At 41.8% G+C, this 20,740-nt stretch overlaps 1 pseudogene across 1 annotated transcript in view; it reads right to left on the bottom strand.

The window, feature by feature from the left end:
• Window positions 1-11,139: 11,139 nt before the first annotated feature.
• Window positions 11,140-20,740, bottom strand: part of LOC308415084 (testis-specific Y-encoded-like protein 1) — a 29,132-nt pseudogene continuing 19,531 nt past the window's right edge. The window contains exons 3-5 of the transcript in view: window positions 17,092-17,343; window positions 16,355-16,625; window positions 11,140-11,330 (exon numbers count right to left, since the gene is read on the bottom strand). The product of the transcript in view is annotated as a testis-specific Y-encoded-like protein 1 (transcript). The remainder of the gene's footprint in view (window positions 11,331-16,354; window positions 16,626-17,091; window positions 17,344-20,740) is intronic.

Here is a 20,740-nt window from a genome sequence, read left to right as displayed (position 1 = left end):
CAGAGATCTGCTCGACTCTACTTCCCAAGTGCTGGAATTAAAGGCATGTGTCACTACTTCCTGGCCCTTGTATTTTTAAGACAAGACAGGAACTCACTGTGTAGCCCTAACTGTCCTGGAGCTGGCTGAGTAGGACAGTCTGAAATCACTCACAAAGATCCCCCTCTACTCCCTCCCAAGCCTGGGGTGGAAGGTGTGTTCCACCCTGCCCAGCTGTGCTCACGTACTGTTAAGTAAACTGAGTGGTCTTGGCTCTATTTTCAGCACAGATATATGAGTTGTAGGAACTGTGACTTGACAGACTTTTGTGATTTGTGTCCCTGAATATGATCACTGATGGAGTTATGTTCCAAATTGTTAGTGACTTGCAGGATGCCCTGGTGATCTTACAGCTATATGAGAGAATTAAAGTTCCTGTGGACTGGAGTAAAGTCAACAAGCCTCCATACCCAAAGCTGGGGGCCAACATGAAAAAGGTGAGCAACCTGAACCTGCTTGATTTCCTTCTTCTGCTTAAAAAGTGGGTAAAAGCTCTGTCTGCTCCTCCAGAGAACCTGAGGTTAGTTCCCATCACACACATGGCGGCTCACACTTGTCTGTAACTCTAGTTCCAGGGAATCTGGTCCCTTTAAAAAAACACACATACAGGCGAAACACATAGACAAGGAAATTTTAAAAATAGATGAAATACCTAGACCTTAAGTTGCTTCTGGAAGACAGGATCTAGACACTGGCTTTGAGCAGATACTTACCTTTATACAACACCTGTTGTGTGTGTGTGTGTGTGTGTGTGTGTGTGTGTGTGTATGTGTGTGTCTGTGTGTGTGTGTGCGTGCACGGGCCCAAGTGCACGCACACACACATACACACACGAACACACACACACACACACACACACACACACACACACACATGAACCAAAGAATGTAAAAATGTTCAAGCCTGGTGTGGTTGTGTATGCTTTTAATCCCGGCACTCTGGAGGCAAAGGTAGGTAGATATCTGAGTTCAAAGCCAGCCTGATATATAAAGTGAGTTTACGACAGCCAGAGTTACAACAGACGAACCTAGTCTAGATGAGAGAAAAAATAAACCAAAAAGCTGGAATATTGTTGTCTGCTACATATCAAATTAGGGCCAGCTCGGGATACATAAGACTAGACACTATCTAAGAAAATAAATGTAGGAATATTTAGTAGAGGTAGGATGAGTATAACCTGAAATATATTATATACATATATGCCAAATATAAAAGACATATATGCCAAATATAATGTATACATATATGCCAAATTGGCTAAAAACATTAATTCGAAATACAAGTAATGGAAACAAAATAATCTAAACAAGAATCATAAGCAGGTACGGTAACACTTACCTGGGAGTTAAACACGGAAAAACAAGCATTTAAGATAAGTGTTCACTTCCAGATTAACTAAATGGGAATCTGTTTCCATGAGAAATAATAATCAGAACTGTATTAGATAATTTTATGCTATGTGACATTTATGAAAGTCATTTTGAAAGAGAGAACATCATTTTAGAAAATAACCCAACCAGACTGGCCTGTGGGTAAGGCTGTTGTGCATTTTCATGATTGGTGATTGACTGCACTGGAACCAGCCCTTTGTGGGTTGGACCACTCTTGGGCAGGTGGTCCTGAGTGCTGTAAGAAGTCCCACTGAGCAAGCCAGGAGGAGGAAGAGAGCAAGCAGCACTCCTCCATGGCCTCTGCATCAGCTCCTGCTGGCTGAGCTCCTCTAGGTTCAAGCCTTGAATTCCCATCCTGACTTCCTTCAGTGCTAGGGCATAACCATAAAAATATAAACTTAAGTAAACTCCTTTCTCTTCGGGATGCTTTTAGTTGTGATGTTAATCACAGCAAAGCAAATATAAGTAAGACAAAATTTTCCATATATTTCTGACACAACACATACAACCCTCCTCTTATCAATATTACACGTTGAGAGTGTATGGGGTGGTTCTGATGTTTTCATTGGGAATCTGCATATGAACACTACAGATCCTGTTCTCCCTTTGGTTCTTGATCTATCAGTACAGATCATAGTAGCCAATGAACAGGAAAGAAAGGTGGGGTTTCTAGTATGCCCTAAGTAGGTGAGCAGACACAGGGGAGAAGGGAGATTTCTCCATCTTCCATAGAGAAAAGGTGACCAGCTATGTGAGATCTTAGGTGGAGTGTCCAAATCTCCAGCTGGGAGATTAGAAACATAACTAAGCTGAGGACAGATTTAGGGTGCTGAGCTGGGGGTGAAATGAAGAGTACACTAACCGAGAAAGGCCCCACATGAGCACAACCATTGAGCTAAAGCAATATAAAAATAAGTGTGTGTCGGTATGTGTGTGTGTCTTTCATCTGTGGATCCTCTGGGCAGGGGTTGGACATGCAGTCAACCCAGAGCTTAAAGCAGGGTAGAAAAGCTCCACACTACAGAGAGGACAACATACCCTCCATTTCAGGACAAGGCCTGACCTGAAGAAAAATCATTCATTCCAGGATCTGAACAAAAGATCCTACCCCTCCTAAGGAAATTGACCTTAAAACCCCCATCCAAAAATCAGCCTAGAGATAACCATTAGGATGGAAAAAACATCTTATTGAAGGATGGACCATATGGGATGACCAGTCTGTTTTATTATTAACGTTTTATTAGATACTTTATGTATTTACATCTAAAATGAAATTCCCTTCCCCCAACCTGCTTCCACTCCCCCCTCCCCCTCCATTTGTCTTTACAAAGGTGCACACCCTCCTATTCACACTTTCCACGCCATTGCACTGGCATTCCCCTACATTTGGAAAATGTGCTCTTACTGGACCAACGGCCTCTTCTGACACCAATGCCAGACACTGCTCTCTTGTGATGCATATGCAACTGGAGCCATGAGTTGGTGTCTCAATATGTCCTCAAAGGGTAGGGTTTCAGTCCCTGGGAGTTGTGGTTGGTTTGGTTGGTTGATAATCTTGTTCTTCCCTTGATAATCTTGTTCTTCCCTTGAGGTTGCAAACCTTTTCAGCTCCTTCAGTCCTTTCTATACTATCTTCAATGGCGTCCCCATATTCAGTCCGATGGTTAATTGCAAGCACACTCAGCTGTATCTGTATGACTCTTGCAGAGCTCCTGAGGAGGCATCTCTTTCTGGTTCCTGCCTGTAAGCACTTCCTGGCATCAGCAATAGTGCTTGTGTTTGGTGGCTGCTTATGGGGTGGATTCTCAGGTGAGCAGTCACTGAATGATCTTTTCTTCAATCCCTGCTCCTCTATTTGACATAATTTCTTTCTCAGCATGTTTATGTTTTGAATACAGGAAGGGTACTGATTTGTTTGAAATAATTTTGTAAACAGCCACTTTACTGAAGTTATTAGCTGTAGGATGTCTGGTGGGAACTTTGAGGTCACTTAGATATTGTAGGGAGCCATGCCTGAGAACCATGCTTAAGAAAATGTCTGCACACATAAATTTACAATAAAATAAAAAAAAAAAACATGCATTAGAAAAAAGGTTTAATACGTAGTCTTTTGGATAATAATGATCAGTTGTCAATTGTGCCTGACAAAGTTTGTACATGCAATAGGCCAAATATTAGTATTTAGCAATGACCAATTTAATTGTTTGGAATAAAAAACAAATATTATATTAGGTTAAGACATTACCTTTTAAGTGTATATATATATATATATATATATATATATATATATATATATATATACATATACATATACAAAATACACGCATATATGTGTGTATAAATATACATACCTTTACTATTTTATCATGTAATTTTGTTTTAACACAGCAAAGTTTTCATAATAGGATGTTAAAACTTTCCTTGAAGAGGAAAAACGATGAATTTACATTATTATTATTATTATTATTTTTTTTGCCAAGAAGGCTGCTGTAGGTATGAGGCAAAAATACAGACAGCCAACTATTGATTATACTCTATATAATATCAGCTGTTAACTGACTGCTTTCTCTATATTCTCTGCAAAACTTTTCACCTCTCAGTTAACTGCAGAGAGACTAGAATTTGCATTTTTGGAGAACAGCAAACTCAGGTTTGGTATCTCCTGTGGTGAGCTTAAGGAGAGGTTTTTAGTCAGCCAACATCTGATGATTTTGAAAAGTAAATTATCTTTATAAACTTTCTGTGCCACAATCTGTCTAGGAAGACTGATAACCCAATTATTTGGCTAGTAAACATTGAGGGTCTTAAGTTTTAGCCTCCTGTCATTGAGGCAGCAGAAAAATAATAAAAGACCATCAGCCATTCTATGAGGCAAAGGTTTCCAAAGACACCCATTGTGTCAAGGGGCTCTTCAAAACCACAAGCATACAAGCCAGATGCAAAGGAATGTGTGGAAATGATTTTTGAAAATCTATGATAACTCTTTGGAATGGCAACTGAAGCAATAAAACAGGCTGTAAATTCCACAGCCTCAACCCTTCACAAAGCTGAAGCAATAATGTGACCAGCTTGCAATTGCTCCTGCACTAGTTATTGAGTGGCCAAAATTTTTTCTGAAGCTGATTAACTCATATAGGACATTACATTTTCAAATAATGTTTTCTGAATGGTGTGGAGGCTTGCCAATTAAAAATATCTTAGATCTGTTTTTCCTTTTCTGGGGGTAACTGCAGCAAGCTCTAAATTAGTCCTGATTTTGCTTTCCCAAACCTTGATTAGCCAGGTAACCACAGTTAAACATTTGTTGTGTAACATAGTTACCCAGTCTATAGAAAAGGAATCCTGTAAGACTAACTCAGATCTTTCAGCTTTTATAGCTTGCACCCAATATAAGCATTTGAAAGGCCAATTCTTCCTGTAGGAAGAGCCTGCAACCCCATTTTTACCAAAAGCATTCTAACATTAGCTGCTCTAAAAACCTTCTCAGACATTTTATTTATCCTATCAATGAACTCTTGAAAAAAGTTTAGAAAGCAAAACTTAACCCCTAAAGAATCTAGTCTCTCTAAAATCAACACATAGTGTGCATCAGAGCACATCAGCTTTATGCTACGAAGTTTGGCTGCCAGTTTCCCGCACACAAACACACTACAATGCAGCAATACTGTCTTAATTATTATTTTATTACATATAAAATAACCCAATTCAGAGGTCTTTTAGAAACCTGTTTCCCTCTGATTGGTTTATGCCACGTGTTGTTGTTTAGAGTGACTTTAACCAAGTTACTAGTTTTAAACAAATTTTTTGTTACTAATATTTCAATTTTTGAATCATACCCAATTACTTATGAGCAAATAATTTACCACCAAGACACGCAGAGCATATTTATACCTTTTAAAACCATTCAAAAGTAGACATGAAGTAACTACATATCTTATATATTTAAACTAGACAATTTTTTTTTTTTTTTTTGCTTTTCTGTAGCTGTCGTTTTAATAGAGGGGAACTTTGTCACCTGTTGTGCTCCACAAACATGGATTTTTCTAGGAGAAGCAATGGAACAGCTCCAAGTGAATAAGCTGTCAGCACCTTTTTCTAGGAGCAGCCTAAAAGTCAGCTTCCAGCAGGTCTTCAACTGAACTAAACTATTAACTTGAGGTGTAGGGCCCTAAATGCCTGTTTTTTTTTTTTTTTTTTTTTTTAGTTTTTTGTTTTTTAATTTTATCCTGGTAGACTCAAGTTAAAGCTGAATCAAGAGACAAATACCTAAAGTTTTTTTTTGCAAATGACACATGAGTAACATTTAAACATATAAGACATGGACATAAATTGTCACACATGGACAGACAGACAGCTTGGCGCGCCAAGAGACAAACACACAAGAGAAGAGAACTACATGTGTCGAAGGGACCCTGATATTCTTTCTAAGGGACCCAGAACTAGACATTTCTCCAGTGTGAACTAGAAATTCAGGATGTCTCCTGACCTTCAAGTTCCCACTTGAAGAACTTGAAACAGTTTACCTTTTCTTTCTTTCTTTTCTTTTCTTTTTTTTGTCAAGGTGACAAAGGAGGGCCAGCCAGGGCAGACTGGTAGGACAGGTCCTGCCTGAGTCTGAGTGCAGGCAGGCAGCTGAGCTCAAGCAGGTGGCTGAGTGCTGGAGGTGGCTGCCCCCCCCAGGCCTAAGTGTTGGCTGCCTCCTCAAAAGCAATCTCCACAGATGGATCTTTGCCAACTTTTCTTTTTAGAAGTGGGGAATTCTTCCAGCATGAGGATCACCAGGGAGGGCCAGGGCGAGGTTCCGATTCAGGTTCCTGTTTTTGCAAACTATTTAATTCTCATCCCCCCTTATTCCATGTTGTGGGGTGCATATCTGGTTCATGGCTTGCCACTCACGAACAAACTTCTGATACCAACTGAAAAAACTTTAATAAATCTTTTTTTCTTAACTCTTATTCCTCTCTCCCTAAGTGTCTGCTTTATTTCCTTTATAAAATTGGCCTCTTTAACCACACTTTTGCCCATGACTGATGGGACTGAAAAAACAGTGCTCAACCTTATCTTCCTTCTCCTGCAGGTCATGAGCGATACGACCATGAGCGGATCATTTCTTTCCTCAGGGTCCTTTACTCCAGTCGTTCTTCTGGTCCCTGTTCGGGCGCCACTTGACCCATCCATCAGGTCAGGTTATTCAGATTCCCAAAGAAGCCTTTGTCCTGAACATCATGGGGGTGAGAGAGAAAGGAAGCCATGCTCACAAAGAATGACAAGAGTCAGTCTAGATGGTGTCATGGCTTCATTGAGGGTTTGGTGCTTACAGCTTATATGGGCTGGGAAAAAAGAGGGAAGCAGGGTGCAGTGGAATTTTTACAGCACCTATGGGAAAGGAAGAGGGTGGTGTTGCAGTTTACAGATTAACAGTCAGGTATGTGTTTCAGGATATCTTATCTTGCTGCCTAGCAGCAAATCTCGGTAGAACCTCATTGTGGTATTCCTCAGAAAGGTCAGGCTCTTACCAGTGGGGCTGTAGGTACAGCAATGACCAGTTCTAAAGTGGCTGCTGTGCAGCCATTTTCTTAAGCATGGTTCTCAGGCATGGCTCCCTACAAAATATACTATTATGTCATCAGCAAATAGTGATATTTTGACTACTTTCTTTTCGATTTGTATCCCTCTTATCTACATTTGTTGTTTAATTGCTCTGGCCAGAACTTCTAGGACTATAATGAATAGGAACCTGGAGAGTGGGCAGCCTTGTCTAGTCCCAGATTTTAGTGGGATTGCTTCAAGTTTCTCAGCGTAAAATTTGATGTTGGCTATTCGTTTGCTGTATATGCTTTTATTATGTTTATGTATGATGCTTGGATTCCTGTTCTTTCCAACACTTTTAAGATGAAGGCATGTTGAATTTTGTCAAATGCTTTCTCAGAATCTAGTGAGATGACCTTGTGGGTTTTTTTTTCTTTGAGTTTGTTTATATAGTGGATTACATTGAGAGATTTCTGTATATTGAACCATTCCGACAGCCCTGGGATGAAGCCTACTTGATCATAGTGAATGATTGTTTTGATGTGTACTTGGATCAGTCGGTGGTTCGTCAGAAATTGGACATAGTACTACCTGAAAATACAGCTATTCCATTCCTGGGCACATACCGCAAAGATACTCGAACTTATAACAAAGAAAATTACTCCAGCAGCCTTACTTATAATATAGCCAAAAGCTGGAAATAACCCAGATGTCCTTCAAGACAGGAATGGATACAGAAATTGTGGTCCATTTACACAATGTAGTTCTACTCAATTTTCATAAACCAGCAGCTCATGAAATTCTTAAGCAAATGGGTGTATCTAAAGAATATCCTGAGTGAGGTAACCCAATCACAAAAAAATTACCATGGTATGCACTGACTGATAAGTGGATATTAGCCCAAAAGCTCAGAATACCCAAGAAATAAATTCAGATGACATGAACCTCAAGAAGAATAATGACAAAATGTGGATGCTCCAGTCCTTCATAGAAGGGGGAACAAAAATATTCCCAGAAGAACATATGCAGACAAATCTTAGAGCAGAGACTGAATGAAAGGCCATCCAGAGACTGTCCCCCTTGGAGATCTAGGCCATATTCAGTCACTAAAACCTGTCAATATTTCTGATGCCAAGAAGTACACACTGACAGGAACCTGATATGGCTGTCTCCTGAGAGTCTCTGCCAGAGCCTGACAAATACAGAGGCAGATGCTCACAGCCAACCATAGAACTGAGAACTGGGTCCTAAATGGAGGAATTAGAGAAAGGACTGAAGGAACTGAAGGGACTTGTAGCCCCATGAGCACAACAATCTCAATCAACCAGAGCTCGTAGGGACTAAAGCACTATCCAAAGAGTACACATGGATGGACCCATGGCTCCAGCTGCTCACATAGCAGAGAATGGCCTTGTGGGGCTTCAGTGGGAAAAGAAGCCTTTGGTCCTGACAAGGCTCCATGCCCCAGTGTAGGTAAATGTCAGGGCAGGGAGGCAGGAAGTGTGGGGAATTGAACACCCTCATAGGAGCAGTGGGAGGGGCGATAGAATAAGGGGATATGGAGGGGAATCCAGGATAAGGGATAACATTTGAAATGTAAATAAAATATATCCAATGAAATCAGAAAAAAAAAATCGGGTGCTGAGCGTATAAAACCTCTCCCTGAGTTTTGTGGGTTCATAGGGTTTGGGAGTTCCAAAAAGATTCCCCCAAACAATTCAGGATATTGCCATTGCCCTTGTTTCCTTCCAGAAGTTGAGGATATGACCCTAGTACTGGGTAGGAGAAAGGACTCAACAGTTAAGAGGTCCCTCCAATCTTCCAGATGACCCATTTACAATGGCCAGCACTTACATAGTAGTTCACACCTGTCTGATTCTATAACTCCAGTTCTGAGGGCTCCACTATACTCTCTAGCCCTATTCTGGACATTGTGGGCATATAAATACACGTGGTACACAGACATGCGGGTAAAACAACCACAACAGGGTGCTGGCAGAGAATCTAATCCTTATTAAACATTATTTAAGCTGTTTTTTTTCTATTAGATACTTTTGAGAATCTTGGATAATTATTTTTTTGTTATAAGGTTACTTCAGGAACTTAATGGCAAAAAAACAGCCTCTCAGAGACCAGCAAAGTGAGCTCTTCTATACACCATGTGGCTTTCCAGGCCTATCACTCCCTGCCCCTTTGAGACACTGGGGTGGATCACGGTGGTCTCAGATCCCCAGGGCAAAGCCAGCAATCAGCGGGGAAAGGATTGCTCTTCCTTTTCTACTTTGCTCCCTACTGAGAATGCAGAGTCTGGGGAATGGCCCTTGGGAATGTTGCTGTCCATACCAAACCTGCAGATGTGTGAGATTCTATCCCTGGGTAGCCTGGCCTGGACAAAGTATGTTTATCCTCCCCCACACTCCTTCTAAGATGATGGAGGAGACAGTGGCTAGAGAGGTATTTCTGTGGGAGATATTTTTTGCTGACTGTAACTCTGACCTAGGAGCCTTGGGCTTTGGAGTGTTCAGGGACCCCTATGGTCAAAGAAGGGAACACCACTTGGGTTGGCCTGGGGGTTTCTGCTCTGGCCAGTACCAGGAGAGCCTTAGTGGAAGAGCCTCTTGGGGGACTCAGAAGCACTTCCCTTGGAAAGGGCTCTTAGAATTCTGAGAGGATTCAGGGAATTCACCCTAAGCAGGGTTCCACTACCATAGGCTAAGGAGGTGCAGATGCTGTGCTGGTTTGAGCTGGTAAAGCATGGCCTGCCCTGCGGATGGCTTGTTGGGCTCCCCAAACATAATAAATAAGAATTTTTACTGTTAAAAATGTTTGTGTCAGACAATCGAGGGCCACAAAACTGCTGCATTTTTGAGTGTTCATTGGCAAGTTCTCACAAAATTTCAGGCCTTTCTTACTTTTATTTGGTTTTCTTTTTCTGTTTTTGTTTATTCTTCCAAATCATGTTTTCTGTGTGAAGATCTGGCTATCCTGGAACACACTTTGTAGAAGAACAAGGTAATATAAAACTCATGGAGATTACAGGTCCACCAAGGGCTCAGAGTGTATCTGAGTAGACATAGACTGAGTCTGCCATAATCCCAAAGGGGTCCAAAACAGGTCAGGCTGGCAAGGAACAACCCAGGACTGCTGCCTTAATTTGTTTGTCTATTAGTCTCTTTGCTCTGTGTCTGAACCCTGTTTAGGATCCTAGGCCCCTAGTGCCTTGAAGCAGGTCCAGAAATGGCTGAGAGTGAAGCAGTTCTTATTTCCTTCAGGTCAGTGTTGTCTGGGAAGGACAGGTTTGGATCTAGAGGCAACCCTAAAGGCTATATCCCCAGGGAGTAGCTAGGCTGAGTAAGGCTGTACAAAGGTCCCAGGTGGCTTGCAGAGGAATCATTCCCACTCATCCTTGTGTCTTGGTGGACCGGATAATTGCTTAACAACAATATGCAAGGTGGCATTACAGGTTATATTTTGGTGTTCCAGGTCTTGCACTTCTGAGACTCCAGAGCAGGCCTGCCTGTTCAGAGCTCTCTTGGTTGCATCAGAGCAGATGCCTCCAGGCAGCTTGGTCGGGATGGATAATTGGAAGGCACTGGTGGGCTTGTGTCTTGGAGGCAATTAGAGGACTCTCCCTCCACCAGCTGTGACTTAAGACCTAGGCAGTGCATGGGGTAGGGGAGGTGGTGGACCTCTGCAGACTCTCAGTGCCCCTGAATGAAGGCTTCTCCTAGATAGTGACAGTTTCCAAAGGAACATGGTTTACACCATCTGGTACCCAGAGTTTGCCATCTGCCCTGGAATCTGTGGCTGTTGTTGTATATAATGGTGAGGTAGAGGCAGAAAGAGGAGGAGCATAGGAAGGTGTATGTGTGTGTGTATGTGTGTGTGTGTGTGTGTGTGTGTGTGTGTTTGCAGAGAAATTGGGGGGACACAGAAAGAAGGATCCCCCTGTGATGGTGACTTCGGAATTTTGGGAGAGGGGCAGAAAGCATAGTGTCCCCAGTGTTTGGCTGGTGGTTACTGATGGTATGGGATGAGCTAGGGGTGGGATGGAGGGTTAGTGAGAGGAGAGAGATTGTGAGGGAGCTGGAATTAGCTCCTAATGGTTGCCTGGCTGCTCACTGCCTGGGGATGCTTAGTAGGTTCTTAGAATTGAGGACCCAAGGACAGGGCCTGCTAGTCAAGGGGGCATGTTGGGGTGGAATGTTCCATTCTTCTTTGTACGTGCCCTTCTCTTCAGCTCAGGGTAGCAGGCGGCCTGCCATGGAGACTGTGCATTTATGCAGCCTGGACCCTCTGTGGCATCAGAGGCCAAAGATGACCAGATGACATTGTGGGACATCTTCTGACAGAACTCATATTGAGGGCTACCTGAAATAAAGACCTGAGATTCCCGGGTATGAAGAAAAAGGTTTTCGGGACCCTTTTGTTCTTTCCAATGGGAGTTGGGGCTCAGGCCAGGGAAACCTGGGACCTCACAGGCACACACAGCAAGCAGCCCACCCATTGCCCTGTGTCCCCTGCAGATCCTCCTGCTGCCAGGGGGGAACCCAGACTTGGGCCTAGTTTTTACTGACTGATTGAGTTTTTCCCTATCCACTATCAGTGTTCCAACTTCCCCTCTGGCCTGAATTCTGCCATGACTGATCTCACAACCCTGATGCCTTACCAGTCCAGGGTCATCCTGGGAGAGAATTCTTGGCAGTCAGCATGGACCTAGAACCTAGATTGTGCTCAGAGACTGAGAGTCAACACCCTCAAGAAGAGTAGGGACTGTCAGCTTTAGTGGGTACCCTTGTAGGCAGGTTCAGACAGGCAACTGCTGGATCTCTGGGCGGGTCAAGTTCTGCTGGCCTGGCTGGGCACCACGTTTGAGTGTGTGTGTGGGGCCTCAGCCCTTGGTCTTCAAGTCCAGGAACTTGTTTCTTTCTGAGGCTCTGCCACTATGGTCATGATTGGCCTGGGCATTCCATATGGCTCTGCTAGGCTCCCCTCAAGCAGCAGCTCAGGCCTCTGGGGGCCCCTTCAGGGACTGGCTTGTATCCTGAGTTTAAGGTGTGCCTGTTATCCAGTCCTTCTCTTTTTCTCTGCAGTGCATTCCCATTGCCCCTGCACCCTTCAGCATCCTGGACTCTCCTGATATAGTGATATTGGATGGAACTCTACAATTTTAAGCCAGCTCTAATAGTTTTCTTTGATATGAGTTACAGTAGTCATGGAGTCTCTTCTCAGCAATTAAACCCTAAGACAGTAAAGAAGTTTTCTGTCAGTTTATAGGTACATCATCAAGGGCAGAAACCTGAAGGCAGGAACCAAAGCAGAACTGGTGTGTTCCCTGTAGCTTCCTCAGCTATCTTCCTTACATGGCCAGGCCTCACCTGTCTAGGGTGGCATTTCTCACAGTGGGTCATGCCATTTATCAATTCAGAAAATGACCCACAGGCATGTCCACAAGCCAATCTGATCTTAACAATTTTTCAAGTGTGGTTTCTTCTTCCCAGTTCAAGCCAAGTTTGTGTCAAACTGACAACTGTAGCTTCCTATAACATGGGAAGGTGGAAACATCTTATAAGTCTTCAGAATCTCTGAATTCAGGAGACATTAATGAAGGCAGTCCAATGGACTGGAGCAACAGTTAGCCATGAATAAAGCACTGCTCCCAAGTTACTCAGTCTTTCCTAAAATGCTCTCACAGGGACATAGCTCTGTGGTACAGTCCTTGCCTAGCAAGAGCAAGGTCGTCGGTTGGGTCCTAAGCTCTAGAAATACAAATAAAACAAATAGATGCTCACACAACTCCTTTACTCACAGACACAATAGTAAAGAAAAGTGAGAAGTTGCCAACGTCTTTGATGCTTCCTCTTTCCCAGTTTGTTTTCCCCTAAATTTGTTTGAGAAAATTTTTTTTTAGGGATGAGCAATTTTGAGTTTTAAGGGACAAAACACCAAACAAGTGATTCTTCCTTCATTGAATGAGTTCCTCAACAGCAAAGACAGAATGATCTCATCTAATCACATTCAAAAATGAGTAGGCTGCTAACATTTAAGACCACATTACTATTCAAAAGCTAAGAATGATCCTTCAAGTGTTAAGCACTCATGAAAGTGATACAATGCCAAGCCCAGATTTGATGCTGCTAAAATGCTGTTAAATACAAAGCCTATGTAACTCATACGCAGCCACTCTATTATACAGCACATGCCTAGATTAGAACACCCTATTTCAGGGTTAATTTTCAGTTATTATACATCTACAGTAATTAATTTCTGAATACAGTGCATATCTCTGAAATAGATGATAGCCATTTAATTCTAAAAAATATGAATCTACACTAATCTTTAGAATTTGCTAGAATTTAGAGAATTATTAACCATAGAGTGTAATTTTAGCCTCAATCTACTCTGCATATAACAGAAGTAGAATAAGTTTCAGAGTACATTTTACAAACAACTTATTGTATTTTAGGCATTCAAGTTAATAAACATATCTCACCTCTTTTAACCCAGTATTCTTTATTGATCTTGCATTTTAGCTAGATAAACCTTGACTTAAAGAAAAGCATATGCAGTTCATGGGAAAAAAGTAATAACTATTTAACTTTTCAAAATATATTTACTTAGAGATTCATTAAATAATGTCTTATATAATTATACCTGGTCAAATTATTGGAAAACTGATTTATATTTATATGCCACATAAATATAAATTTATATATGGAATATATATTTACCACAGTTCTGACAATATTCTCAAAATGTAATGTGAAAGCCTGAAATATCTTGTTATTCACACTCTGTAAATTAGTACATGTTACTTATAGCAAGTCTGTGTCGAGCAGATAAATATACCCAAGCACTAACCCATGATTCAGAGTGCCAATGTATTAGACAACAAATTCCTCGAGTAGAATATCTTATTATCAGTGTAAGATCTACCTTACAATGTTCAAAAGCAAATAAATTTTACAAGACTATTCAACATGAAGTGCTGTTATTATGAAAGATGAAAAATAATACATTAAAAAGTCTAAACCTTGTCTAATCATTAAAAGAACATTTTGCTATTTATCAAGTTGCTTTGCAAGTTTTTCTGACATCAATTTTACAAATACATTGAAAACTATCATCATGGATTTTAAGGCAATATTGTTGGGATTTGGTAAACCCCACCCCTCAGTTACCTGGCAACAGACAGGTATTCTCTGCCCCAATGACATGACATTCTAAAAGGGGCTGCTTGCCACCTCCTCCTCCTCTTGCTCTTGTACCTTTAACATCCCTCTCTCCACAGGCTCATGGCAAGCCTCGACTCCTCTCTTCTCTCTGCCTCTACTACGCTCTTAACTCCCCCATGACCTAAATAAACTGCATTCTGTACTATACCCTTCTGTGGCCGGTCTCTTATGTGGATGGGATTACCAACATGGGTCCTACAGAGTCACCCCTCACACCTCCAGGGATCACTACACCTCCACAGGCCATACCATTCCCCACACACAGTCTTTATCCTTTTCCTATCACTTATGCCAAAACCCAGGATGTCTTTGTTTAACGACAAAGATAGGAAGAAACTTCTTCCCTTTACACTAAGTCTTTCTGGGAACTTACCTCTGCCATCTGTGTGGTTCATTTCTTCAATCTATAAATTGCTGACAACTATGTGCATTGCATGGTAGCTGCAATAAAAAACTAAATACACTTAGTTCTATTTCGTAAGGTTTCTAAATTCTAAGGGAAATGAAAGTAAAAATGTGAAATAGTGTTGTTCTCTACATACAGTATCATAAGATTATTCGCATATCAGGTCTTAAAAGCAGTAGAATGTATCTATTTTCCTTCTCAAGGCCTATCTGTATGCCTTTTAAAAGTGTGTAATTCACCACAGTGAATAATTACTATATTTTCCAGCAAAAGGAGTCCCTAGAAAGGTTATCTTACACTGGGGAACAGAAATAATACAAGGCAGAGAAGTTATGGTAAAAGGTTTGAAGTATCTGACAAATGGAAGATAATAATAAATTTTATGTTTTTACAGATGAAAGGGTCTGAAATGGTATATTATCTGGTAAGTACTTTATTTGTCTCTGCTTATGAAATGCACATTTAAATAACACATGAAAATATCATCTGTGGAGACAAATTGTGAGACTGAGGAGTGAAGATATGGGAGTACTGTACAAGTTTTGTGGAAATGTCTCAAATCTCAGTAAACAATTGTAACTGTCAACCTTCTAAAGCAGCAAAACTCTAACAGTAACAATCACTCTTTAAGCAGGAGAAACATCACTGTGTTCTCTTGATATGTCTCGGATATTGTTTATTGTGCTCATTTACAAAATCTGATAATTCAACAGTCTTGATAATTATACAAACCCATTGAGACAGGTTTTTGGCCAAGGTGTGGAAAAAAACTATACAACAGGGTCCTGTGCTAATATTTACCATCATGCATTAAAATGGCAACAAAATATTCATAATACAGTGTCAATCTGACAAAGAAATTTTACAGCTAAGTGCAGTTTAAGAAGAGACTACCAAGGCAGTCAAGTCACATATTTATTTTCCCATGAAGACAATAATTTGATAGACACATTTACTAAAGACCAAATTATTCAAACTTTCTAAGAATTTAAATTAATATTGAAAAGTGTTACAAATATTCACATAGTTTTCAGTATTATACAGACTATTGTTCTCCCAAAGGGTTTCAAATGAATGCAAACAGAAGTGTTTAAATTTATCCATAAGTAAACAAGTCACATTTTACTGAATATTGGTAAAATAAGAGCACAATATTACATTTTCACTGACATCAGATCACACACAGAGAGGTACATAACCAAAACTGACACTATGTCTTTAAATAGCATTTGTCTAGGCAACATTCATCCTCAGAGAAAGTATTTTTCTGAGAAATACTCTTCCCATTGCCTTTGACCAAACTGTGAAAGCACACATCCTGTCTTCATCCTCAGATAATCTTATCTGACTTATTTTGATTCTGTGCCTTTTCATCTCACTTTCCCTACTTAAAGTACCCATCGCAATCTCTTTTCATCTTTCATAAACCATTAGAAAGTGTGTGTCTAGTATTGTCGTCCTATAAACTTTATAGGGCATGCTAACCACATGCTGAAAAGGTAAACAAATAAAGACATCTAGGTGGCAGTAAGTGGGTAACACTGATAACAGGATTCACAGTTTAATGTACAGTTTCATTGTTCTGCTTAGAAAGGGTACAAGTCCTGTCCATGAACCAGCAGATATGAATTCAGAACAGCATGGGGGCCATGTGAAAGCAAAAGCAGGTCCATAGTCTTAATGTCTAAGTGGAGAAACTATTCAGACAGAAGATGCAGAAAAGTCAAGAGCAAAAAAATCAAAACACTGTGTACCTGCTGCATCTGTCCAAACCCAGGTGAGAAGGGACCCTTTCAGTTGCATTTTCAAAGGTAAAAGGTAACCTGACTGGAAGCCAAAGGCCTGGGAATCTCCACTGGCTCCCTTATTGGTCGACATCGGGGTCTATGGATTCCTTCATGAGACATGTAGTATTGCAATGGGTTTACCCACAGGACTTCTTTGATAATCTCCGGGATTCTGTCAGATTCTGGAAGGCTGTGTTCTGAGAACAAGTTGAAGAAGCTGCAGATAAGGTCTTGGTTTCTGCGAATAAAGAACTGGGGCTCATATACCCTCCATTATATGATTGGAGTAGAAAGAGACACCACTCGACCAGATGATCTCACTTCATATTCCTTGACAATCAGCTTGTTTCTGATGTAGAAGTTTCTTTGAAAAAAAGAACTTCAATTTGAAGTCTGCCTTAGGATGTCTCAGTTCCTTCACCTCCAGATTGGCTATGGACCTTAACATCTCTGCATCCAGGTTGCTGAAGGAAGTAATCCAAACGTCTGGGATATTCTGAATGTTGTAGTTCCTTCATTCCAGAGAGTGTTGCCGCATCCGCCCATAATTCTGCGCCAGATGTTGGAATTCCCTGTCAGCCTGAGCATTCACAGTGTCCAGTTCTACCTGGATATCCTCCAGCGGGTTCGTGTAAAGATCTCTGCTTATGTGCCAAGGCTCTGCCTTCTCCTGTGACTCCCTCACTCCTCCACTAGCCTCCTACATGTCCAGTTCTTCACCCGCAGGCTTCAGCTCCACCTTCATCACCTCCTCACTCCTGTGCATTGCCACTTCTGACTTCTCTTCTGATGCTACCGCGATGGTGCCCTGTTCAATCCTCACGTCGTGGGCCTGGGCTTCTGCTCCCCGATTTTCTAGGGCCTTCTCAGCATCTTTCAGTATCACAAACGCCGCTACTGTGAGACCCTCGACAACAGATGGGAGTCTGTTCCTGCCTTGCTGAGGCCACTGGCATCTGTAGGTCAAGGCCCGAGACACTCCAGGGCTCTGGGCTCCCCAAGATCCCTTAGAGACCCTCAACTGTTACCACCTTCTCGCCTAGCAGCAGAAGCTGACCTGAGGTTGCCATGGTAGTGTCTGCATCACAGAGGGCACGGCTGACATGGACAGAGGTCCCCTCGTCCTGCTCCGGGCTTGTCATGACAGGTCCAGTCACACAGAGTTCAGTTTTCTCACCCTCTCCAACTTTATATGTTCAGAGTAATCTCTAACTGGAGAGTAAGGACCCAGACCTGTGAGGAACACTCCCAGATCTCCAGAACCCGACAGTGGTCTGGGAGTGGATGGGGGGTGGTGGTCCACCATCATCAGATTCAAGCCACCTCACTGTGTGTACCAAGTGGGCAAGGAGCCTAGGCCGAGTTGTGGCTCCTGTTGAATCTAAGTAGAATCTTGGATGGCTATTTTCTTGTTATTCGGTTCCTTCTATAAATTAATGGCAAAAAACAGCCTCTCAGAGACCAGTAAAGTGAGGTCTTCTATACACCTTGTGGCTTTCACAGGCCCATCACTCCCTGAGTCTTGGAGACACTGGGGCAGATCCCAGTTGTCTTATATCTGAAGGGTGGAGCCATCACTCAGTGGGAAAGGATTGCTCTTCCTTTGCTACTTTGCTCCAAACTGAGAATGCAGAGTCAGGGGAATGGCCCTGAGGGAATTTTGCTGTCCATCCCAACCCTCCAGAGGTCTGAGATTGGACCCCTGGGCAGCCAGGCCTGGACCAATTAAGTTTACCCCCACCCACCCTCTGACTCCTTCTAAGATGCTGGAGGAGTTGGTGGCTAGAGAGGTCTTTGTGTGAGAGCTCTTCTCTGCAGACTGTAACTCTGACCTAGGAGCCTTGGGCTTTGGAGCACTCAGGGACCCCTCTGTGCAGAGAAGAGAACACCAATTGTGTTGGCCTGGGAGGTTCTGTTCTGGTCAGTACCAGGAGATCCTTGGTGGAAGAGTCTCTTGGGGGACTCAGAAGCACTTCCCTGGAACAGGGCTCTGAGAATTTTGAGAATATTCAGGGAATTTAACTGATTCAGGGCTCACTTACCCTAGGCTAAGGAGGTTCAGGTGCTGTGCTGATTTGTGCTGGTAAAGCATGACCTTCCCTGTGGGTGGTTTGTTGGGCTCTCCAAATGTAACGAGTAAGAACTTTTATTATTACAAATGTTACTGTCAGATAACCAAGAGCCCCAAAACTGCTGCATTTTTGAGTGTGCATTGGCAAGTTCTCACAAAATTTCAGGCCTTTCTTTCTCTTATTTTGTTTTCTGTTTTTGTTTATTCTTCAGAGTCATGGTCTCTGTGTGTAGTTCTGACTGTCCAGGAACACACTTTGTAGAGCAAGGTAATATAAAACTCATGGAGATTGCAGGTCCACCAAGGGCTCAGAATGCATCTGAGTAGACACAGCCTGAGTCTGCTATAATCCCAAAAGGGCCCAAAACAGTTTGGGCTGGCAGGGAACCACCCAGGACTGGTGCCTTGATGGCCTCCTTGCTGTAAATCCTGACACCCAAGCAGGCAGCATACACCTCCTGGCTTCTCCTGACTAGCTCACATTCCCTAATATCCTGGGAGATCAGCCAGGGAGAAGGGTCAAAAATACCTGGCCCTGTCCAGGGATTTGCTGGAGCAACAGAGATGCTTATCAATTAATATATGTACAGTCTAGGATCTTAGAGGACCAGAAGACAATTGTATCTCTCCCTCTATCCCTTGCCTTATCTCTCTCTCCTCCCACTTTTTGTGTCTGTTAGACTCTTTAATTTGTGTCTGTCCCAGAGATAAAAACCTAGGCCCAGAGGGCCGAGAAGCAGGTCCAGCAAGGTCTCAGAGTGTAGCAGTTCTTATTTCCTTAATGTCAGTGTTGTCTGGGAAAGACAGGTTTGGATGTAGAGGCAACCCTTAAGGCTATATCCCCAGGGAGAAGCTAGGCTGAGTAAGGGTGTACAAAGGTGCAAGGTGGCTTGCAGAGGGCAATGTATATCAACTAATAGGTACAGTAAATATCTACAACAAAATTGTAGAAGATAACTTCCCTAACCTTAAGAATGAGATGACCATGAGCATAAAACAAACCTACGGAACTTCAAATAGGTTGGACCAGAAAGAAATTCCTGCAGACACATTATAGTCAAAATGCCAAATGCCCAAAACAATGAAAAATTACTAAAAGCAGTAAGAGAAAAAGGTTATGTAACATGTAATGGCAGACCAATCAGAATCACACCAGATTTCTGAACAGAAATTATGAAAGCTAGGAGAGCCTGGACAGATATCATGCTTACACTAAGAGAGCACAGATGCCACCCCAAGCTGCTATACCCAGAAAAACTCTCAATCACCAGAGAGGGAGAGAATAAGAAAATCCAAGACAAAAATAAATTTAAACAATATCTGACCACAAACCCAGCACTACAACAAATTATATGTGGAAAACCCAATACATCGAGGGGAACTACATCCTGATAAATACAGGAAAACTCCTGAGCAATAAAACCAAAAGGAGAAAGAGACACAGGCACAATTCCACCTCCAACAGCAAAAGTAGCAAGAAACTGGAACCACTAATCCTTGATATCTGTTAACATAAATGGACTCAATTATCCAATAAAAAGATATAGGCTATCAGACTGGATACATAAACAAAACCCAGCATTTTTCTGCATACTGGAAACTCATCTCAGAGACAAAGACAGGCACTATCTCAGAGTAAATCGTTGGAGATAAAAGTTCTTAGTAAATGCCCCCAAGAAGCAAGCTGGAGTGGCCATTCTAATATCGATAAAATTCGATTTTCAACCAAAAGTTATAAAAAAGATAAGGACATTTTTACCCATTAAAGGGGAATTTGTCAGGAGGAATTCTCAATCCTTAACAAATATGCTCCAAATGCAATAGCACTGAAATTCATAAAAGAAACCCTACTAAAGCTCAAAAAAATACATTGTGCCCTACACAATAATAGTGGGATACCTAAATACCCCACTCCCACCAATGGACAGATCCTGGTAACAAAAACTGAACAAGGACACACTAAAACTAACAGAGGTTATGAACGAACTGGAATTAATAGATATCTACACAACATATCATAGTAAAACAAAAGAACATTTTCTTCTCATCGCCTCAAAGCACCTTCTCAAAAATTGACTACATAATTGGTAAAAAAACGAGCCTCAATAGATAAAGGAAGATTGAAATACTCCCATGCATCTTTTCAGATCAACATGGTCTTAGGCTGGTCTTTAATAACAACAAAGACAACAAAAATCCCAATAGTCTCACAAGGTGATTGTGATAAAAATTGCAAGGTACTGGTGCAGACTTAGGCAGGTGGATCAAAGGAATAGAATAGA

The sequence above is a fragment of the Micromys minutus genome (assembly GCF_963924665.1).
Source record: "Micromys minutus genome assembly, chromosome: X".
NCBI classification, from domain to species: domain Eukaryota; kingdom Metazoa; phylum Chordata; class Mammalia; order Rodentia; family Muridae; genus Micromys; species Micromys minutus.
This window is presented reverse-complemented; position numbering and strand designations above follow the sequence as displayed.